General features: G+C 39.9%; 1 protein-coding gene across 1 annotated transcript in view; it reads left to right on the top strand.

Moving 5' to 3' along the window:
- The first annotated feature begins 14,597 nt into the window (after positions 1 to 14,597).
- Positions 14,598 to 21,578, top strand: part of OBSCN (obscurin, cytoskeletal calmodulin and titin-interacting RhoGEF) — a 4,979,884-nt gene continuing 4,972,903 nt past the window's right edge. The window contains exon 1 of the mRNA XM_044066040.1: positions 14,598 to 14,852. The gene's annotated coding sequence lies outside the window, so the exon portion shown is untranslated. The remainder of the gene's footprint in view (positions 14,853 to 21,578) is intronic.

The raw sequence follows: 21,578 nt of genomic DNA, 5'->3' as shown, positions 1-21,578 counted from the left end.
AGACAAAGAAGTAGAACAGCAATTTTTGGAAAAGCCTTCATTAGTTAACCCTCTATTGAATAGCAGTTTACAAATATTTCATGTTGCACATGTCAGAAGCATTATTTATATCTGTGACAATAAGTCACAGAATAATATTTTACAATTTAACAAATAATGTGCACAAACTATTTCAAGATTTGCAGAAAAAAAGATCTTTGTTTTATGAAAGCTGACATGGGATGGGGATTTATTATTATAAAGTATAAGAGTGATTGCATACAAGGTATTGAAAAACTCATGTCAAACCGGGCTGAATTGTTTGAAGTTCACTTAACTGATACTTACAAAAAATACAAATATATTGATTTTGTGTTGTCTGATTTATATTGTTAAGCACATAAAATATTACAATGTTTGATTTTATGACTGTTGAAACCTAGATCTGGGTTATATTTGGTATTCCCAAAAGTACACCAATTGTATCATTTCCTCCATTTAGACTTATTGTTTCAGATCCATTATCCATCGCAGAAGGAATATCTTTATTTTTGGATAGTGTATTAAATCCAATAGTACAAATGTAAATTAGCTATTTAAAATATTCTTGGGACTTTGGGGATAAAGTACAGAATTATAAACATTTAGCAGGTGAAATTATTATGTTCACTTTGGATGTTAAGTCCATGTTTACTCGTATTCCATTAAACATGGACAAGATTTTGTTAGTGTTATTTGGCCAAATTCACTAGTTGCACTACTTTTGTTTATTAATACAATTTGCATTTAATTGGCTCTATTATTTGAAAATAATTATTTTATGTTTAATTACAAGTATTATAAATAAGTTAGAAGAGTAGTGATGGGAAACTACAGCTGCTCCATCTTTTGCCAACCTAGTTTTTGCTTGCTGGGAGCATCATTTTTTTATTTATTCTTAATTTATATTCTAAAATTAAATTTTATAAAAGGTTTGTAGATGATCTAATATTTTTTAGATCAGAATTTACGATGAGGTACACATTTTTTTGAATGAGCTTAATAAGCCAATACTTTTTTTATATTTTACTGCTGGAAAATTGGAAAGAGGATTGATTTTTTTGGATGTAACATTGTAAATGAATGCAACAACAATGAGTGTTGAACGGTACCATACGTAAGAAAAGTATGTTTATCAACAGTTATTTACATATACTTTAAAAGTAATCATCTTTTTATGAGAAAGAACATTCCAAAGGTTCAGTATATTCATGGCTCTAGATTGACAACACGACAGTGATTTTATGAAAGACGAGTCATTTACTACTAGGATGTTTTTGGATAGGGGTTATGACATTGACCATTTAAATAAACTGAGTTATGAGATTATTGGAAATAGAAATGGAAAACTTTCCCCCATACTCAAGTCTGGTTTTGTTTCAAAAATAAGTAATCAAATGAATGTTTACAGCAATTAGTTCAGTTTGAGTATTAATGTTGACAGTTTCTATATCAGAAATGTGATTGACAAAAACTGGGACATTATTAAGGGTAATTCTGTGTTAGCCACTCATTTAGGGGTAAACCTAAATTTAATTATAAGAGAGGTGTGAATCTGAAATTTTATTACTGCAGGACAATACCAAGGTGAACTTATTATTCACTTCAAAAGTGAATGGCACATTTTAATGTAGTTTCTGTTATTGTTGTTGATTATTACAAGTAGGGTCTTTTGTTTAATTGCAAACTGTTAATGAGAATGTATATTCATCTGCCCATTATGATTGTAATTCTATATGAGTTTTTTTCATTGCTATGTGTTCAGGCTGTACATATTTTATGCAGGAATGACAACAAAAAAGTTAAGTACAACAATTAAAGAAAACAATTATGCTATTAAGACTTGTAATGACAATGCCTTATACAGATGTAATCATGTCTGCATGGGTACGAAAAATATGTTTTTATTAAATGTATTGGATCCTCAATCATGTGATTACAGAGGAGGGGACTATAAAAACATGAATGAAGTAAGATGGCAAAATAAGTTTAATGTTGACAAATATCCTGGTTTAAATGATAACATTAACATTAAGTGCTGTTTAGACACGTTATAGCTAAGTGACACCTCCAGGTGCCTCTGCAGTTATATCCCACTGACACCTCTAAATGTCAAATATTGCTTGCTCATATCTGCATCAATAATTCCAAATCTATGCTACATATAAAGTATTAAAATATTTCCTCTTAAAGCTTACACAATGACAAACACAACTGTATTAATAGTTAACCTTTATCTAGTGCAGGTAAAGAGATGTTAATTGTTGTTCATATAATATTTATATATATTATAAATGTCATGTTTTTCCTAATATCTCAAAAATAAAGTAGAACAAGATAGGCCTGTTTAGCCTCATATGAAAGCTCTCAGCTGGAAGAGCAAAATTCTACTAACAGTATGTGTGTAACTTGAGTGGTTGCAGAGAAATTGCAAGTTATTTATAAAATATTACAGTTACTATATTTACTGTGAGTTATAAAATCCAGTTTAAGACCTAGAACCTACAGAATACTACCATTATAAAAATAGCTTGTGCTGAAGAGTTTGCCATTTATACTTCTTTAATAACCTGTATGACTCCAGAGATATGAACACTTGTCTGAAATGTGAGGATGTAATTTGATTCTAGCAAAAAAGCTTAGACTCCGCCCATTGGAAGTTAAAGTGTGAACTTCCAGAGTTCCCTTGGAGGGAATGAGTTAAATAACAGAAGACTGTCTAAATGTTATTACAAGTGATTTTTCTTTGGAGGATATGTTAATAGCAATATAACATGTATTTTTTTAAGTTATATTTTGAAATGTTTTTACAATTTTTGGTATCAATATATTTATTTGGTTCACATGGATCATATGTTTACAGTAGACTCCCTCTTATCCAGCCTATCTTTAACCAGCCTTCTCTTTAACTAGCCATCAAATTTCTGCCAAAGCCCTAGCAAAAGACAATACAGAAGATCAACACTTCTACCTCCTCTGGGCTAAATAATGACAGGCATTTGAGTTTTAGACTTTATATTCATTAGAAAAATGCATATTAACACAGATCCTGTTATTCTTGCTGATTTATAACCTATAAATACTATTTTGTATGTTTTTTCTAATTAGCCAGCCCTGTATTTATTTAGCCTAAGGTCCGGTCCCAGTGAGACCGGATAACAGGGAGTCTATTGTATCATGTAAATTAAATTTAAATGGAGTGTTTCATTCATTCTTTATTCTAATGACATCCAAATATGTAGTGGATGAAAGCACCAAAAGATTAAGTGAGTTTATTAAACATTGCTTTGCTACCTGGTCACACTGTTGTTATTGCAGATTTCTGTGGATGCTTTTTTGTTTTGGTGCTTTGTTGTTTTAAGCATCTTACTCACTTGTTTGAGTTATCAGCAGATTTGCTGCACATAATATAATCACACTTGGGCAAATCTGTTACAAAAATAGTAAACAAAAATGGATCCAGAACTGAATCTTAAGGGGTCCACTGTAAACCTGACTTGATAAAGAAACTCATTTTTTGAATTCTGACTATCATTATTCTATTTGACAGTTAGTTAGAAATCTACAGTGTTATGTAAGGGTTTATTTTATATATCTAACACTATGGCAAGAAAACTGGTAACCAAGAATGAAATCCACCGAAAGCTTCATGAAACATATGTAGCCCTCATTCCATCTCCATGACAGCTATAACCTAATATGTTCCAGCTTTTACTTTTCAATAACTTTAACTACAACAAAGAAATTACCAGTTAAAAGGCACTATGATTCACAGCCAAAGACCAATGGGTAGAACTTTAATGAAAGAACTTCAATAAAAAAGCAACTAGGCGCTTTCGTCCCAGTGAATCAGGGACTTCATCTGAGTTAATTCAATGCCTCCATCTTGCTATTTAAATACCTGTTCACCAATCAATGTTCATCTCTTGAATAATCCATGGGATACTTGTAAAATATGCAAATCAAAACATAAAAAGTAATTACCAACTCATCTAATGCATGCCATGAATTCATATACATATAAAACAGTGAAAAAGTACTTAGCAATAATCTATTAAAGAAAATAAAATACAACTTTTACTGTTAAAACCCTTGTAAAAATGTATATAATGTATGTGTATGCAGAATGTTTAGATACTAAGTATTAAATAATAACAAATAAATAGTACAGCCTAGTTACTGACTTAATATCAACCACCATATTACAATTATATAAAAAGGAGAGAGTGTAAAAAACTCATTGTGTGTTTACAATGCAGTAATAAAAATATCATTCTCTATTCACAATCTATTTCCCCTCATTCTTAACACACTACTGACCGACAGAGAATCATTGATACCCAGAAACTGGCATGTGTTGAGTCTCAGCTGCTATAACAATTCCTTCAGTTCTTATCATAGGTTATCTAAATCACCTCCCCTAGAAGAATTAAACACGTTGTCCACTATACAAAAATCTAAATTTCTTAAAATCTTTACAAACGACTGAATGCCTGTAAAGGGCAGTGTTGAAATGGTGTTTTTTAATATTTTATCAATGTTCTCTCATACGATCCTTCAGCCTCCAATTGATTTTACCCACAAAAAATCATATATAGGAGTAACAGCTGGCAATGTAGACAGCATAACCTGAGTTACAGTTATATTTACCTGAACATGCCAGGCTCTGATTATAACCTTCTACTGTACAATAGGGTCCTTCATGTATGAACCTACAATATTTGCACCTACCGCACATACTCATTTGGGGGGCATGACCTGCAGTTGACAGAACCCTAGGTTGACTCTCAATCAAATTCTTTATAGAGTAGCCTTACTGAATACAACAACTGGGTGACCACCAAATTTTTTTTTAAATCACTGGGGAAAAAAACAAATAGGTTCTCGAATGTTTCAGTATATTTGATAATTCCGTTGTTAAAGGGTACTACAAAAGGTAAGACATTGTCTCCATAATCAAAATTACCTGAATTATGTCTACTTCTCCATACAGAAATTACTTGCTCATAATCTGATAATAAAGGCGCAAATCTAGTCATCCTACCTCTTAAAACTTCTTCTTTGACAGAGTGTAATAAATCTTGAGGGTATCTTCTGTTATCATACACCACAAGTAATGTATTTCCTTTTTAAACTTGTCTTTGCCTGTAATTAATCTCGACAACTGGACCATTTGGCCGTTGACAATCCTTCTTTTTTGGTGGAAGGTGTGACAAGTTCTTAATAGAAAAAGGTGTATTTTCTATAAATGGTCAAAGTAAACTTTTTCAAAATTGTCTTCCTCTATATTTACATCTAAATAATTGATTTGATCATAATCATAATGATAAGTAAACTTCAAACATTTAGTGGTTGTTTCTAAATATGAATTGAACAAAGTTAATGAATTTTCAGAGCCCTTCCATAAAATTAGGATATCTTCTAAAAGTCTAAAATAGATATGAATCAAGGGTTGATATTCAGAATTAAAAATGTAATATTTTTCCTATTCTGCTAAAACTCTATTGGCATATATGGGGGTGCATTCTGTCCCCATAGCTATCCCAGATACTTGATGGAAATATTCTCCTTCAAAAAAGCTGAAATTGTTAAGAAAGTACCATAGTAAGTAAAGTGTCAGTTACCAGAATATCAGCAGTGGAAGTGGAATCTTGTCTTATCAGAAATTCATTAAACCAATAATGGCCCTCTTTGTGGGGAATAACCATGAATAAATTAATCACATCAACTGTAACAAAAAGAAGATATTCATTAAAAGAATTTTTATTCTCTAACATATGCCAAGCATCTTGTAAAATAAGAAATGAACCTTCTAAGAATGTTTTACATTTCTTATTAATATATTTTGCATTTGATTCAGTTTTAGACCCCATCAGAGCTACAATGGGTCTAAAAACTGGATCCATCTGATTTTTATGAATTTTTGGAATACCAAAAGGGGGATCGGTAGTTTAACCACAATTAAATATGCAAAAGTCATTTTGTCTATAAATCCTTGTAGTAATACATCATTCAAAGCATAATCACTTTTGCTATATGCTATAATAATTTCATTTTAGACACTCTCTTCTAAGGACATTCATCAGATAATAGCTCTAACATTTTAAAAGAGTACTCTATATTATTCATAACTACTATTCCTCCACCCTTATCTGGTTTTGTGATACTTAAACTTCTATCCTTCATTAGATGATTCAAGAACAGCATTCCATCATGTGATAAATTGTCTAGAAATTTCTCCTTATATTTGTGAAATTGTCTAAACTTACTCTCACATAATCATTCAAAGGTAGATACCAATGGGTTTTGGAAAGGTAAAAACAAACTCTTCCTTTTTAAATTACATACATTAGCAACCTTCCCTGAAAAAAATCAAAGTTCTGGTATACAGTTTCAGCTGAATTAATAATATGGCAATATCCACATTGTAATTTGGTACAAAATGATTTTTTTTTTAATAAGGGCAAACAACTCTCAGAAAAACATGTGTTAGATAAACTGAAAACACTAAAGCCAGCATATTGCTGCCATCTCAAGGGAACTTCAGCCACAGGCAGACAAATACTCAAAACACTACAGCAAGAAAACTAGTAATCATGAACGTAATCCCGCATGCCCATGACAGCTATAACATAAAATGTTCCAGCATTTGTTAACAGGGATAGAGCAATGATCAACATGGACCCTTTTCAGACTCAGCCTGTGAGCACTGTTTAACCAAGTGACTTGAAATTATGTAACAGTCAATTGGAGGTTGAGGAAATCAAACCCTGAACTAGAGGAAATAGCCCCTTAATAGCTAATAGCCCTAAGCATGTGTGCTGTTAGACAACTGATTAATTACTGAGGGGGTGCAATATTTGTCAGCATAGAAGGAGATGGTCAACAGACCATGCTGCTTTGGCAGGGATGGTGTGCACCTTTCCCCTCAAGGATTTTGAATATTAGCTAAAATGTTGCCTTACCCGTAGTGCCTTTTTTAGGCAATGCCAAACTGAAAGTACTTCCAACATAGGAAATGAAAACCTAGAAACTCTAAAGGTATTACTGCTCAATGCTAGGAGTCTAAAAAAAACCTCCACTCCCTAGAAGCTCTCTTTACCCTAGAGAATTCTGACTGAGACATGATTTAAAGCCGCAGAGGGCACACCAACAGTGTAAGTTGCTACTTCACAGGCAGGGATTAAAGGTGGAGGTGTCTCTATTTACATCAAGAATAAATATACTTCAAGGCTGGTCAAACAGGACAATGCACTTGAGCTGCTCTATGTTCAAATCACCATAGGCAAAATCCAACACCACTTCTTTGCAAGCTACAGGTCCTCCCTCTATGACCCAGGAAACCCATACCATGTATTTAAGCATATTAGAAACACTAACAATCCAACCCAATACCATATTCATGGGTGACTTTAATTACCCCACTATTAACTGGGAATCCTATATGACACCAAATGTACATGCACAGGAATTCCTGGATTTTGTAAACGCAAACTCCCTGGACCAGATAGTCAATACACCAACTAGGGGTGCAACCATACTGGATATGGTTCTCATTAATATGGGAGAGTGCTGCACACCCCCTACTGTAATGCCTTCCCTGGTAAGGTCAGACCACAAAATGGTCTCCTTTGAAGTAAAAATAAAACCTGGATCACCAGCTAAACCTGAAATATTCAGGAACTATTCTAAGCCTTGCAAAATTCCCATAATCCTTGAGAACACTGCTGCCTATGCAGAACTGTTCACAGAAACCCTGTACAAACATGTTAATAGCTGCATAGAAGCAGCTGTACTCACCAGGAAGAAGTACAGAACTAACTCAAAAAACAAGCCACTCTGGTAGAATCACAAAATCAATAGGCTGTATAACAGGAGGAAGGAAATCATGGCAAAAATTAGGAGGTGCTGCATCTAGCAGATTAAAAGTACTCTCATCAAACTAAACAAACAACTCAGAGGGTAAATAAAGTTTACCAAAGCCAAATTTGAGGTAAGTTTGGCCTCCCAGGCTAAGGACAACCACAAATCATTATTTAGCTATGTCCGGAACCTCAAAGCCAATATACAAATGTGTACAGAGCTTATTGTAAATGGAGCCACCTATACTGAGCCAGAAGATATAGCAAACCTCCTGACTGATAAATTCAGCTCCAACTTCACCCCTTTCTGCCCCTCAACCTTCCCTCAGGAAATATCATCAAATATAACTCTCCCTAATATCCCCAAGGAACAGGTCTTTAATGCTCTCTTGAAGACCAAGAACACTGCATCAATGGGCCCAGACAATATCCCAGGATGCCTTCTAAATAGCATGAAACATGACCTATCAGGGCCTCTGGAATTGCTATTTAACTGTAGCCTCCAAACAGGCTTCGTGCCTCATGAATAGAGAAAGGCAATAGTCATCCCTCTGCACAAATGTGGGCTTTCTACAGACCCTGGAAACTACAGAACCATCAGTCTCACTAGTTCTATATGTAAAGCCATGGAAAGAATTATCATGGAGATGATCAACAGAGATACAGTAAACCTTCAGACACTGGACCCAACCCAGTTTGGTTGCATCAAGGACAGATCATGCCTACTCAGCCTGGTGGACTTCTTTGAGAAGGTCACCAAAGCAATGGATGAGGCCCAAATCATTCATACTGCCTACCTTGACCTGGCCAAGCCATTTGACACAATACCCCACTTGGACATTGTTGACAAACTCAAGAGGTTAGGTACAAACCCATATGTCACCCGGTGGATAGCCAACTGGCTCACAGACAGGACCCAGGAAGTTAAAATTGGGGAGTCTACCTCTACAAAGAGGCCAGTCACAAGTGGAGTCCCTCAGGGCAGTGGTCTCTGGATGACTAAATGTGTAGATGATTGCAAATTAGAAGCTGTCACTGAATCTCACACTGACAAAAATGTTCTCCAGGAGGGGCTGACACAGACAAACAACTGGTGTCCGAGCCATGGGCTAAAATGAAATGCCAAGGAATACATAATAGTATCCTTTGGGAAGTCATCCATCCCTGGTCACTATCATATTGACAACACACCCCTTAGAGTTGGCCCAGAAGTCAGGGACTTAGGGACACACATAGCTAGCAATCTAGCCTTTGACCATCACATGTCAGCAGTGGTGAGGAAATCATTCTGTGTTGCGCAACGTATAAACAAGGGTATGGCATCTAAGTCCAAGGAAGTCATTGTTCCACTGTATTCGGCATTCATCAGACCAATCATTGAGTACAATGCCCTGTTTGATATGTACCTACCCAGGGATATCCAACAAATGGAATGTCCACAGAGGTTCCTCATTAAAAGAATACAGGGCACAAGTAAAATGTCCTGTGCAGACTGTCTCAAAGCTCTATCTCTGTATTCTGTCTCCTACAGTCTTTTGAGGGGAGATCTATGCCTGACATACAGGGTGAGATATATGCCTGACATACAGGGCATTGTCAGAACCCACTCTGATAGACCTCCTGCATATCCACAAGATAAACAGGACCAGAATTACCCATTCAAAATACTTAAACCTTACCTGTGATATAAACAGGACCTGCTGGAGAGATAGGTATGTACACCAGAGACTACCCCATCTATGAAACAGGCTCCCCATCCATGTGAAGCAGAGTTCCTCCCTAACCCAGTTCAATTGCAACTTGGACAACTGGATACGAAACCAGAAATTCATCCCTGGTTTGGCACCTATGTCTCTAATGGGCACAGGCAACTTGTAAATGGTTAATTTCCCAGGCCCATGCTTACACCTATCAAGGGTATAAGAACTTGTCAGAGACTTGGGATGCATGGCTAGGGCTAAAAAGGCCCTTGTGGTCGTTAGCCTAGTAAACATCTATGAACCTATGAATCTATGTGGGACTTAATCAAAAGCTTTACTTAGATCAAGACACACTGGATCCCCAGTAAACTCATACCAAGAGCAACTAAGGTGCTAGAATAAGATCACTGCAAATTAGAGAAGTATGGAAGTACCTGTATACTGTCCAGACTTTCTAAAAAAATTAAATGAAAAGATTTTAGGATGATTCCATCAAAGATTTTTCCTATGATAAGATTATCGGTCTATAGTTACTTAGATATATAAGTATCACTGGCTTTATGAATAGGACTAATAAAGGTTTCTTCCCATAAATTAGGGACAAATTCAGAAGATAAACATGTTTGAATTAAATGGGTCAGTATGGGCATCAAGGTTTGAACTATGTTTATGAATGAAGTAATCCCCATATGGCATCTGGATCATTTGCTAGACTTTGGTTTTGTTTATTGTTTCATTCACCCAGCCAAGGACAAATTTAAGACAAGTTAACTTCTGACATGACATTATTGTTTCTATACTTAAAGTGTGCCCTGAGAAAACTTTACATAAGCAATCTGCTATACCTTTAGTAGAAGAAATTATTTTGTCATTTTCCTTTAATATTATATCTGAACTTTTTGCAGAATTTAAATTTTGCATATAAACATAGATCTTGTTATCTTTCAACTTTGATGTTAACTAGTAGCTTTTTTTTTTGCATTTCACCTTCCTTTTATTAATTTGGTGTGTCAATGATTTAGAACTAAGTTTATACTTAAGATGGTTTAAAATGGTGGGGCATAACTAGAATATTTTCCAGTAATTTTTTTTTAATTAATTTTTGAATTCTCACACATAAAAGTCTGAGTGTAGTGATTAGGATTCAGTTCAGCAGGTCAACAGCTATAGCCACAGCCGTCTTTAAAAAAAATATCTGACCAAAGCATTTGTGAGACTGCTCCTTGGATACCCATTCACATACTTTCTTAACATTAGAAGATGGATGTGCAGTCTAAAGGCAGGTTGGGATTTGCTCTTGCTAACCTGCACGGCATCTTACAAACCAGGGATCTCAAACTCACAGCCCTCAAGCATTCACAAAGCAGCATAACTATAGATGAAGGAAGCTATTAAATTACTTTCAGAGCTTCACTGTCTGTATTTATTTTTGTCTTGGATACTGTGGCCCTTGCTAGAGTTAGCTGATCCTCATACAGCACCAGTGGTCATTTGAGTTTAAGACCACTGTAATACAAACCATTACTTATTTCTGCCTGGTATTCTCACAGCCATTATAACAACTTCTACAACAATGATCCTTACTGTGAACATAGCACAGTTGAGTAAGCATATTCCGCACAACAACAGATGTTAAAATCATTGAATAATTGCAGTAGGGTGGGCTCCCTGCATCACAGCATCCCACTCCCAATACTACATGTATGCTGACTCATACAGTGCATATAAAAAGTTTGCACACCCCTGTTAAAACGCCAGGTTTTTGTGATATAAAAAAGGAGACCACAATAAATCATTTCAAAACTTTTCTCCCCTTTAATGTGACCTATAACCCGTACAATTTAATTGAAAAACAAACAAATCTATCAGGGGAAAAATATAAAAAATAAAAATGTACAATGCGCTGGTTGCATAAGTGTGCACACCCTTAAGCTAATACTTTGTTGTGTGTGCACTCCCTTAAACTAATACTTTGTTGAAGCACCTTTTGATTTAAATACAACATTCAGTCTTCTTGGGTACACACCTGCCATCAATTAAAGAAACTCTGCTTAACCTCAAATAAAGTTCAGCTATCCTAGTAGGATTTTCCTGACATTTACTCAGTTGCCTGCTACAGCAAAAGCCATGGTTCGCAAAGAGCTTACAAAGCATCAAAGGGATCTCATTGTTGAAAGGTATCAGTCAGGAGAAGGGTACAAAAAAGTTTCCACAGCATTGGATACACTATGGAACACACTGAAGACAGTCATCAAAAAGTGGAGAAAATATGGGACAACAGTGATGGTGCAAAGACCTGGACATCCCACCAAAACTGATGAAAAGACAAGATGAAAACTGGTCAGGGAGGCTGCCAAGAGACTACAGCAACACTGAAGGAGCTGCAGGAATTTCTGGCAAGTACTGGTTGTGTACTACGTCTGACAACAATCTCTCGTATTCTCCATATGTCTGGACTATGGGGTAGGGCTGCAAGACGGAAGCCTTTTCTTACACAGAAAAACATCCAGACCCGGCTAAAATTTGCAAAACAATACATTGTCTCCCAAAAGCATGTGGGAAAATGTGCTATGGTCTGATGAGACTAAGGATGAACTTTTTGGCCACAATTCCAAAAGGTACGTTTGGTGGAAAAACACTTTGCATCACCAAAAGAACACCATCCCCACAGTGAAGCACGTGGTGGCAGTATCATGCTTTGAGGCTACTTTTCTTCAGCTGGAACTGAGGCTTTAGTCAAGGTGGAGGGAATTATGAACAGTTCCAAATACCAGTCACCTTTGGCCCCACCAAACCTTCAGGCATCTGTTAGAAAGCTGAAGATGAAGAGGAATTTCAACATGACAATGACCCCAAGCTTACATCCAAATCAACAAAAGAATAGCTTCACCAGAAGAAAATTAAAGTTTTGGAATGGCGCAGCCAGAGCACAAACCTAAATCCAATAGAAAATCTGTGGGGTGACCTGAAGAGGGCTGTGCACAAGAGATGCCCTTGCAATCTGATAGATTTGGAACATTTTTGCAAGGAAGAGTGGGCAAATATTGCCAGGTGAAGAAGTGCCATGCTGATAGCCTTCCACCTAAGAAGACTGAATGCGGTAATTAAATCAAAAGGTGCTTCGACATAGTATTAGTTTAAGGGTGTGCACACACAACAAAGTATTAGTTTAAGGGTGTGCACACTTACGCAATCAGCGTAGTGTATGTTTTTTTTATTTTTTTTATATTTTCCCCTAACATATCTGTTTCACTTTGAATTGAATTGTACAGGTTACAGGTCACATTAAAGGTTGGAAAATTTTTGAAATGATTTATTGTGGTCTCATTTTTTATATTACAAAAACCTGGCATTTTAACAGGAGCGTGTAAACTTTTTATATCCATTGTAGTTAGGTATATTTTAATTTTATATTCACCCTGGTTTGCCTTTGTTTACATCAGTTTAAGCTTTTGAGGCTCCTTTAGCGATCAGTTATCTTGTCTTCGTCACTTGCTTGCACAAAAAATTTTTTTTATCTGAGGCACAGCCTCTCTTGAAGCTGGGCTTTTTTTTTAATAACCACAAGTTATTACAGCTGCATGTTCCTACTGATATTAACTGCTTGGAAAGATTACGATCGGGATTGACATACCTCTGAACATCTTTGAACAAGAATTCTGAACAAATTTAAACAAAATGATGAGTCAAAGACCCAAAATGAGAGGCACTTTTTTAAATGTTACTCTAATTCACTTAAGGTTTTAACAGAAAAACAGGTTTTGCATCAGCATGCATTTTCAGAACACTAAGATGTATAAAATCGAATCTGGCATTATTGACTGACAGCAATCCTCAGTGATTTAGCATCTAAGCAAGTCACGGATATATATATATTCAATAGTATACTAATATTAAAGGTCTTTATGCTGTTCTTCACTGGAGTATTACAGATGTACTTAATGTTTTGAAAATGTTCTTTTGGAGCTTATATTTCATTGTAACAATAGTGATGAAACAGTCTGTTGCTGTTTGTACTGCATTATATATAATATTTCTGCACATTTTATTTACTGTTGTTACCCTAGCGGACTGGGCCATGGCTTTAAGGGATCTTTAGAGTTGTTCACTTACCAGTGTAACAAAGCATAAATAAATATAAGCATAAATTTACCCGAGGAAAAATGACAAAGGACTGGGTAAACATATGAGGCAAATTGGGAGTATTCTGCAAAATAAGGGCAGCTGAGAGGTAAGAGGACCTGTGGCGTACCTCAATTATTCTAACAATCCTAGCAGCAAATATCCATTTATGGTGAGGATGTGATCACAACCCTAACCACAATTAATATAACAGCCCTAGCAGCAGCAGTCCAGTCTTTCAAAAATATATAGTAGGAATATTCACACGACTTATTTATTGTCTAAAGTGCCAAACAAAAGGCTCTCGTAAGTATTTTGGTTGGTAGAGCTTATAAAAATAATAAACAAGCACCAGCTGCAGATAACCCTTACATTTCATCCGCAAACAATGCATAAGCGATAATCGAGTACGCGTGTCATTGTTGAGAGCTATATGTAGTTGTATATTATTTGTATTTCATAAAGAACTTGACATACCTAAGCAGTCAGGAGTGGAAAGATTTAATTTACTACCACACGTGCCTACCACTTAAAATATCTTAACAGTCAAAAACCTGTCAGTAAAGACAGATTTGATTATGTATGTGTAGTGCGGGGGAGGGGAGGAGGCTGCAGTACTTTTCAGTACCTGATTTGCCTTGCATGTGTTTCTGAGGTACATTGGTACAGTACATACTAAACTGGAGAGAGGGCTTTCTAATCCCTCCATTACTTTTCGTAGTGTGACGGGCACCGAAATGCTATTTGATTCTAAGTAAAATGACACCCGTGCTATTTTGGACCTCGGACTGAGAAAAAACGCGTCAACAGCACCCTCAATATCTGATGAGGGCAGGAAGGTTTCGGGGAGGGGGAAGGGAAAAGGCTGTCTCCTTCCCAAATTCAGAGTACAGTCACTACAGGGGATGGACTGACTGGGGTATAGTAAAATGAAAGACCCTGGCCATTAACTATCTTAATTTAAAAATAAAACAAACAGTTGTAAACTAACGTTGTATAAATAAATAAAAAACTTCATTTAAGGAACTATTAATCTGGTTAGATTTTTCTCTGTCATCTTCATCTCACAACTTTGCCTCGACCTTCGAATTTTAGTCAGCTCGACGGAAAAGAGACAAGGTTTTTCTTAGTGCACCCCACTCATGAACAGGTAAGTGTTTTACTACTTTCGGGAGAAAATTATGTCGCATCTGATACTTACAGTTTTGACTTCTCTGTTGGGACGTTTACGAAAAGTGTTCGTTAGTGTGCAGACTGCAGTTAAAAGTTGTTATGAGGCAAAAACGCGCACACGCTGAACTAAATTTAAGCTGTCAAACATTATGGGGCAGTACGTCACTTGTTTTAGCTCTGGCCTGCAGGAAGACTGTAGTTTTATATGCAGCCGGTGCTGTGTTGGTTTAAGTGATATGGCCATAGGTAGCAATTTATATTGAGCTACATGGTACGTTTGATTGCATTGTGGTTTGCAATTCCATTTTCGTGTTTGATAAGTATGGTTTAATCGGACAAACGCGCCACACACTTTGCCCGGTTGTGGGATATACCAGGACGGTTTTCGTCTTTTTGAACTCCCATTTTAGTTTGCTGACACTAGAGTTAGTATAAGTGAAAGTTGATAGTGTTTCAAATTAAGAATAGGTTGGTATCTGCCAGGTTGTTATTTATTTTTAAGCACATCCATGATATAGTTTTGAATTTTAGGAAGTCACTCAGTGACCGTCGTGTCTGAAGTGATTTTTACTTTACGTTTATATAGCTAGATAGATACTATTGTTTTGACTGAATGAACTTTCCAGAGTTCTTGAAAAATGGGCTGCTTCTGTCACTTGCGCTGCCTTGTCATCTTGCTACAAGTGAACCTACACGCACATCGTGAAGTGGAAAGATGGTCATTAACAGCTGTTGGAGCTATTTTAGGTGTTGCTTCTCAGTGGGGTGGGCTGCTACTCTGGCAGCAGTGAAGACTGAGAAGCGTCAGCTGCAGCTACAAAGAGAAAAAATATGAATGTGTATTCAAATATATGCATGTGTGTTTATGTATACCTTTACTAATAAACATATGTTACAATTATAAAACATGCGTGTATGCTTACACATATATGTGTGTACACCTGCATGCGTGTCTGTATACAGGTGTATATTTATCCCTCTTTCTGTCTTCTATATACACACACAAATTACAAGTGAAAGACTGTCACCACTATGTAATCTGCCCACTTAGCATTTGCTTTTAACAATCGCATGCTATTATTTCTGTTTTGTAGCTGCCCTAAGTTCTCTTAACTCTTGAACTGCTAAGGCTGCTAAAGTTAACCGCAAGCGAGGCTTTTCTTTATTTTACACGTAATTCCTATTTATTTTCAGACTAACTTAATTGCATATTACTTTATGTTGTAGCTGTGTTTTGTCTGAATCAAACCTTTCCACTTGTGCTTGTTCCCTTTTGATAATCATCCCTAGGCTGTGAAAGTAACACTTCTACTTATTTTCTGCCAGTTGTCTTGTGCTGAAGTCATTTGGTTGCATAGATCACACACTTTTAATATTGGTATTTCTTCTGTCCCATGTATTGTTGAACTTTGTTTTTGGCCCCACTATCTCTTTAGGAAGTTGTTCCAACCATCATCCACATCTTCTGAAGGATAATATTCATTAACTCTTTGTTGACCAAGTTAGTCCCACTAGGCCAATGCCCTGTTTTCAAGGGAGACCCAAGGTTGTGTTCATACTGTCTAGAGGAAATTTGGCCATGGCACCGGGAACTTACCCTATTCTTCTTTTCAATAAGTGCCATTGGATCTTTTACTTCAACCTAAGCTGCCACAAACTCAAGCAGATGGGAACTTGGGATGTAATGCGATCCTATCTCGCCTACATTCGTAACTGATGGGTTTGGAGCCGAGAAACGTCTCCGACTCGGCCGATAAACTAGGACGAAGTCTCTGATTGGCTGGGCCAACCCCTCTATCCCAGGATGCACCACACCAAGCCCCCAGATCTCGTTTGCCGCTTCTAGAGATACGACGTGGTCTCGAGTTGGCTGTGGCTAAGTACCCTATTTTTTAGTCTGACTGTGTATTGATTGTTTTAGGTTAAAGTTTGTTTTCTGTGGTAAATTCCAGGTGTTTGGTGGGCTAGGTCTGTTTAACTTAGAGGGCCTTAGCTCTGCCTTTAGAGTGTTTAACTTAGAGCTACCCTCATTCCTTTCCTCCTTCTGTGTGTGTTTTGTGAGAATGTCTGGGAAAGAACATAAGCCTTCTGGCTTCAAGAAATGTACCAAATGCGGATATAAAATGTCTATCACAGATGGCCATGACATCTGTGTTTACTGTCTAGGGGCCAAGCACTTGCAAGAGTCTTGCAGTGTTTGCCATGCCTTCTCCTCGAGGGTCCTCCAGGAGAGAAAAAATAAACTGATTTTAAGAGGATTAATCAGACCTTCCTTTGAAGAGGTTCTTCTATCCTCAGAGCCTCGTGGTAAAAAGAAGAGGTCGTTGGATCCACCGGCCAAAAGAGGAAAAGCTATGTCTTCATCTTCGGCGCCATTGCCCTCGGAGCCGACAGATGAGAGACCAAGTTCTGCTACCCCTTTCTCGGTTCCACGGGCTTCGGATTCGATGGAAAGGGGTTCGGACTTGGGATTTCTCCCCTTGGCTCCTATGGCTTCGGAGCCGATAGACAGAGGGTCAGCTCCAGGATTGGTTTCTTCAGCTCCTACTTCATTGGCTCCGAAGGAAGTTTCGGTGTTTCTTGAGTCTGCCTCGGCTCCGATACTTTTGGAGCCAATTCGGAGCCAAACTCCTACGGTGATTTTGGAGCCTATGGAGACAGTTTGTCGAGCCCCTTCGGTTTCCTCCAAATCCTCTAGGCTCTCTGATTCGGATCTGGACAGGGTCGTCCAGAGGCTCCTACAGTCACTGGTCTTTTCCAAATTGCTGTCAGCTCCAGCCCAGTCGGCTACGGAGCCAGCAGTATCATTGCTTCCTCCTTCAACAACCTTAGGGTCGTCGGAGCCGGAGTTTACAGGAGCTGGGGAAGTTGTCGGGTCGGTTCTAAGACCCACTGCTAGCCCGTCGGCACCAACTTCTGTTCCGATCTTCTCGATACTTTCGACAGGTCCTGGTACTCGTGGCTCTTCGGTCGGGCCTGACGGGGAGTCATCGGGGCCTCTGGTTTCGGCTCCGAGTCTCCCTCTTGGTGCTCCGGCGAGGGGAGCCCCGACTATGGTCAGGGCCTCGGAGGTGGGTCTTTCAGCAGACTCTGGTGGACCCGCCCTCGAGGCCATGAGGAGTGCACTGGCAAAGCCCCTAGTTACTTCTCCAGAATCTGTAGCTCCTTCCCTGGCGACGACTGGAGCCTCTGTTGCACCCCTGTCCTCGGACAGCGGGGCTTCCAGGCCTGAGGATACCTCCTTCTGTGGTCCCCCAGTTTCCGAAGGGCCGTCAGAGTCCTTGCCTGAGGAGACCCCTAGGAAAAAGATGTGTAAGAGGAAGCATGTGGACTCCCCAGACGAGTCTGTCACCTCAGACACCGATCTGGATGATGCGGAAGGATCCCCTAAGTCGTCCTCTGACAATGTCTCGTTCTCGGGCATACTACAGATCTTGAGACAGAGGGGCGATTGGCCTTCCAAGACCCCTTCCGCGGAAGAGTTGGTGTTCCTCAAGGCCTTCGGAGCCCAGCCCTCCGCCTCCTAGGTATCTCCACCCTTCGACGAGTTACTGGACATTATTTGTCGAAGGGTGTGGGAACACCCTGACTCTGTGGAACCTATCCCCACTCGCCCCAATAAATTCTTGTCTGCACCCCCCCGATAAGCAATTTCTCACTAAGGGAGTTCCGGTAGATGCTATGGTGGTGGCATCTGCCACTCAACAGGATGTGGCAGAGGCTTCGACGTCTATCCATCCACCTAACAAGGAATCTAGGAGCATGGATAGGTACGGGAAGCGTACCCTATCTTCAGCGACCTTTACCCTGCAGTCACTGAATTATTTGTGCCATTTCACAAGACTACAAAGGGATCTCGTGAAGGAGTTGGGAAATACCCTGTCGGGATATGTGCCTGAGGCGTTGGCTCAGTCTGTCAACGCCCAGCTGTCGACCCTGTCGTCCGTCATTAACTCGTCCATGAGGCTCATTTCATATGCGGCCGAGGGGGTGGGTAGAGCAGCGAGTTCGGGCGTAGCCCTAAGGAGGCAGGCTTGGATGCGCTTGTGTCACTTTGCGGAGGCGTTCAAGTCTTCTTTCACAGACGCCCCCTTTGATGGGTCCTCCCTCTTTGGACCCAAGGTGAAGGACACCCTCACTAGATGCGAGCAGGATGTCTGCCATCGGGGCCCGTTTTTCGCTTCCCATGAGACCTTATCCCAAGGCTCAGAGGGGAGGAAAGATGTGGTTCAAGAAATCGCAAAGGTCTTTCCCGGCTCATCAAGGTGAGCCCCCCTCCAGAGGCAGGGGAGGGAAGAATTATTCTGGAAGATGTCACCCTAGAGGCGGCGGAGGCCCCTGCAACACAGGAGACCACAAATCCTTTCGCGGCTCATCCTTCCAACGTCCCTGAGGGACGGCCCGACTGTGCGTCTCCGGAGCCAGTCGGGGGTCGATTTTCGGAGCACCTGAAAGCCTGGGAGTCCATCACTCAGGATCAGTGGGTGCTCCGGATCATTGCCGGAGGTTACACCATCCCGTTTATTCATCCTCCCCCTCCCAGGAAAATCCCAGACGTTCCACCCAGTCAAAAGGTTCAAGCAGCTACAGAAGTGGTAAAGCTGCTGGAAAAAGGAGTCATCCAGCCAGTCCCCGAAGGCCAGGCCAGATTAGGAACTTACTCAAGATTATTTTTGGTGCCAAAAAGAACAGGGGACTTGAGACCTATACTGGATCTCAGCCGTCTCAACCGCTTCGTAAAGAAGTCCATGTTCCAGATGGTCACGCTACAATCCATTTTTCCATTGCTGGAGGAAGGAGTTTGGATGTGCTCCATCGATCTCAAGGACGCCTATAATCACATCAAGATAGACAAGGCATCCAGGACTCATTTACGCTTCAGACTGGGAACCAGTCACTACCAGTTTCGAGCCCTGCCCTTTGGTCTCACCACAGCCCCCAGGGTGTTTACCAAGTGCCTGGCAGTGGCAACGGCTCACCTGAGGCGTCTTGGATTCCAGGTGTTTCCGTATCTAGACGACTGGCTCCTCACTGCTCCCACCAAGCATCTACTCACTCATGCTGTGACTACTACCATCGAAATGGGTCAATTGCTAGGCATAACATTCAACTGGGAAAAGTCTGTATTGCTGCCATCACAGCGTGTTGCCTTTATAGGCGCAGAGCTAGACTCTATAAAAATGCGAGCCTACCTCCCAACAGAAAGGATAAGGATTTTACAGAACCAAGTAAAGGACCTATTGCCCCGTCGAAAAGTTCCGGCCAGGTTAGACCTTCAACTCTTAGGATCCATGGCGGCCTCCATTCTATTAGTTCCGCTGGCAAGACTGCACATGCGGATTCTACAGTGGCTCCTATCAAACCAATGGTCCTTCCAGGAACTTCCGTTGTCCCACCCGATAATTATCACGGACTCGTGTCGGCGGGATCTTCACTGGTGGCTTCTTTCCTCCAACCTGAACCTGGGCAAATCCTTCTACTCTCCATCCCCCGTTGCCATGGTGACCACGGATGCCTCCCAGATAGGGTGGGGGGGCATTATCTGGGCAGGACTGTCCAAGGCACTTGGCAAGATCATGAGACTCGTCTACATATCAATGTCCTGGAAATGAGAGCGGTGCTTCTAGCGTTGCAGGCACTACACAACTCTCTCCCACTGGGGACGATTGTGATTCTTTCAGACAATATGTTAGTGGTTTGGTACCTCAACAAACAGGGAGGGACCAGGTCTTACCCCCTTTGCAGAGAAGCCATGAGAGTGTGGAAATGAGTGATTGCTTCCCAGAGGTTTCTAGTGGCAACTCACATTCCCGGGAAATCCAATGTTATAGCGGACAGGCTGAGCAGGGACATCCTGATGCCCCACGAATGGTCCCTGAACGATCAGGTGGCGGATCGGATCTTCGCCCAGTGGGGGTTGCCTTGCTGCGACCTATTCGCCAGTCCGCTGAATGCGAAGTGTGACAACTACTTCTCCTTGATCCCTGCTCAAAGGGAAGAACCCAGGGATGCGCCGGTCCACAAATGGCCCTCCAGTCTACTCTATGCCTTCCCCCCACTTCCTTTACTGCCCAGACTGATTCAGAAGGCGATTCGTCTGGGAAGCACCATAATCCTGATAGCCCCATTCTGACCCTGTCAAGTGTGGTTTCCATTCCTGTGGAAGTATGCGGTGGACAGCCCCTGGATTCTGAATCCGATTCTGGACCTCCTGACTCATCAGTCGGGGCAGGCCCATCCGTCTTTACAGACTCTCAAACTGGCATCTTGGCTGCTCCGCTTCCAACCTTAGGCAACAGGCGTTTTCGCCTGAGGTGGTTCGAATATTGTCCTCTTCGCATAAGCCTTCTACCAAGGGTATTTACTTTAGCAAATGGAAGAGATTTGCTATTTGGGCCCAGCGGCATAACCTTGATCCCCTGACAGCCCCCATTTCCATGGTTCTGATTTTTTGGCTTCTCTTTTTAGGCAAGGTTCCGCCGTTTCTACGCTGAAGGCACAATTAGCAGCAATTTCCAATTTCCATGTTGCCTTTGATCCTTCACTCATGAGTCACAAATTGTGTAAGGCCTTTCTTAAAGGAGCGTGGTTGCTTCGTCCCCCTATATCACATCCAGTTTTGCCATGGGATTTGAATGTGGTCCTTGGTGCCTTGACGTCCCCTCCTTTCGAACCAGCATCAACTTGTGAGAAAAAATTCTTG

The sequence above is a fragment of the Protopterus annectens genome, chromosome 3.part0 (genome assembly GCF_019279795.1).
Source record: "Protopterus annectens isolate FY-2018-M chromosome 3.part0, PAN1.0, whole genome shotgun sequence".
Lineage (NCBI taxonomy): Eukaryota > Metazoa > Chordata > Ceratodontiformes > Protopteridae > Protopterus > Protopterus annectens.
The sequence above is the reverse complement of the archived record's forward strand: the minus strand, read 5'-3'. Positions and strand labels throughout refer to the sequence as shown.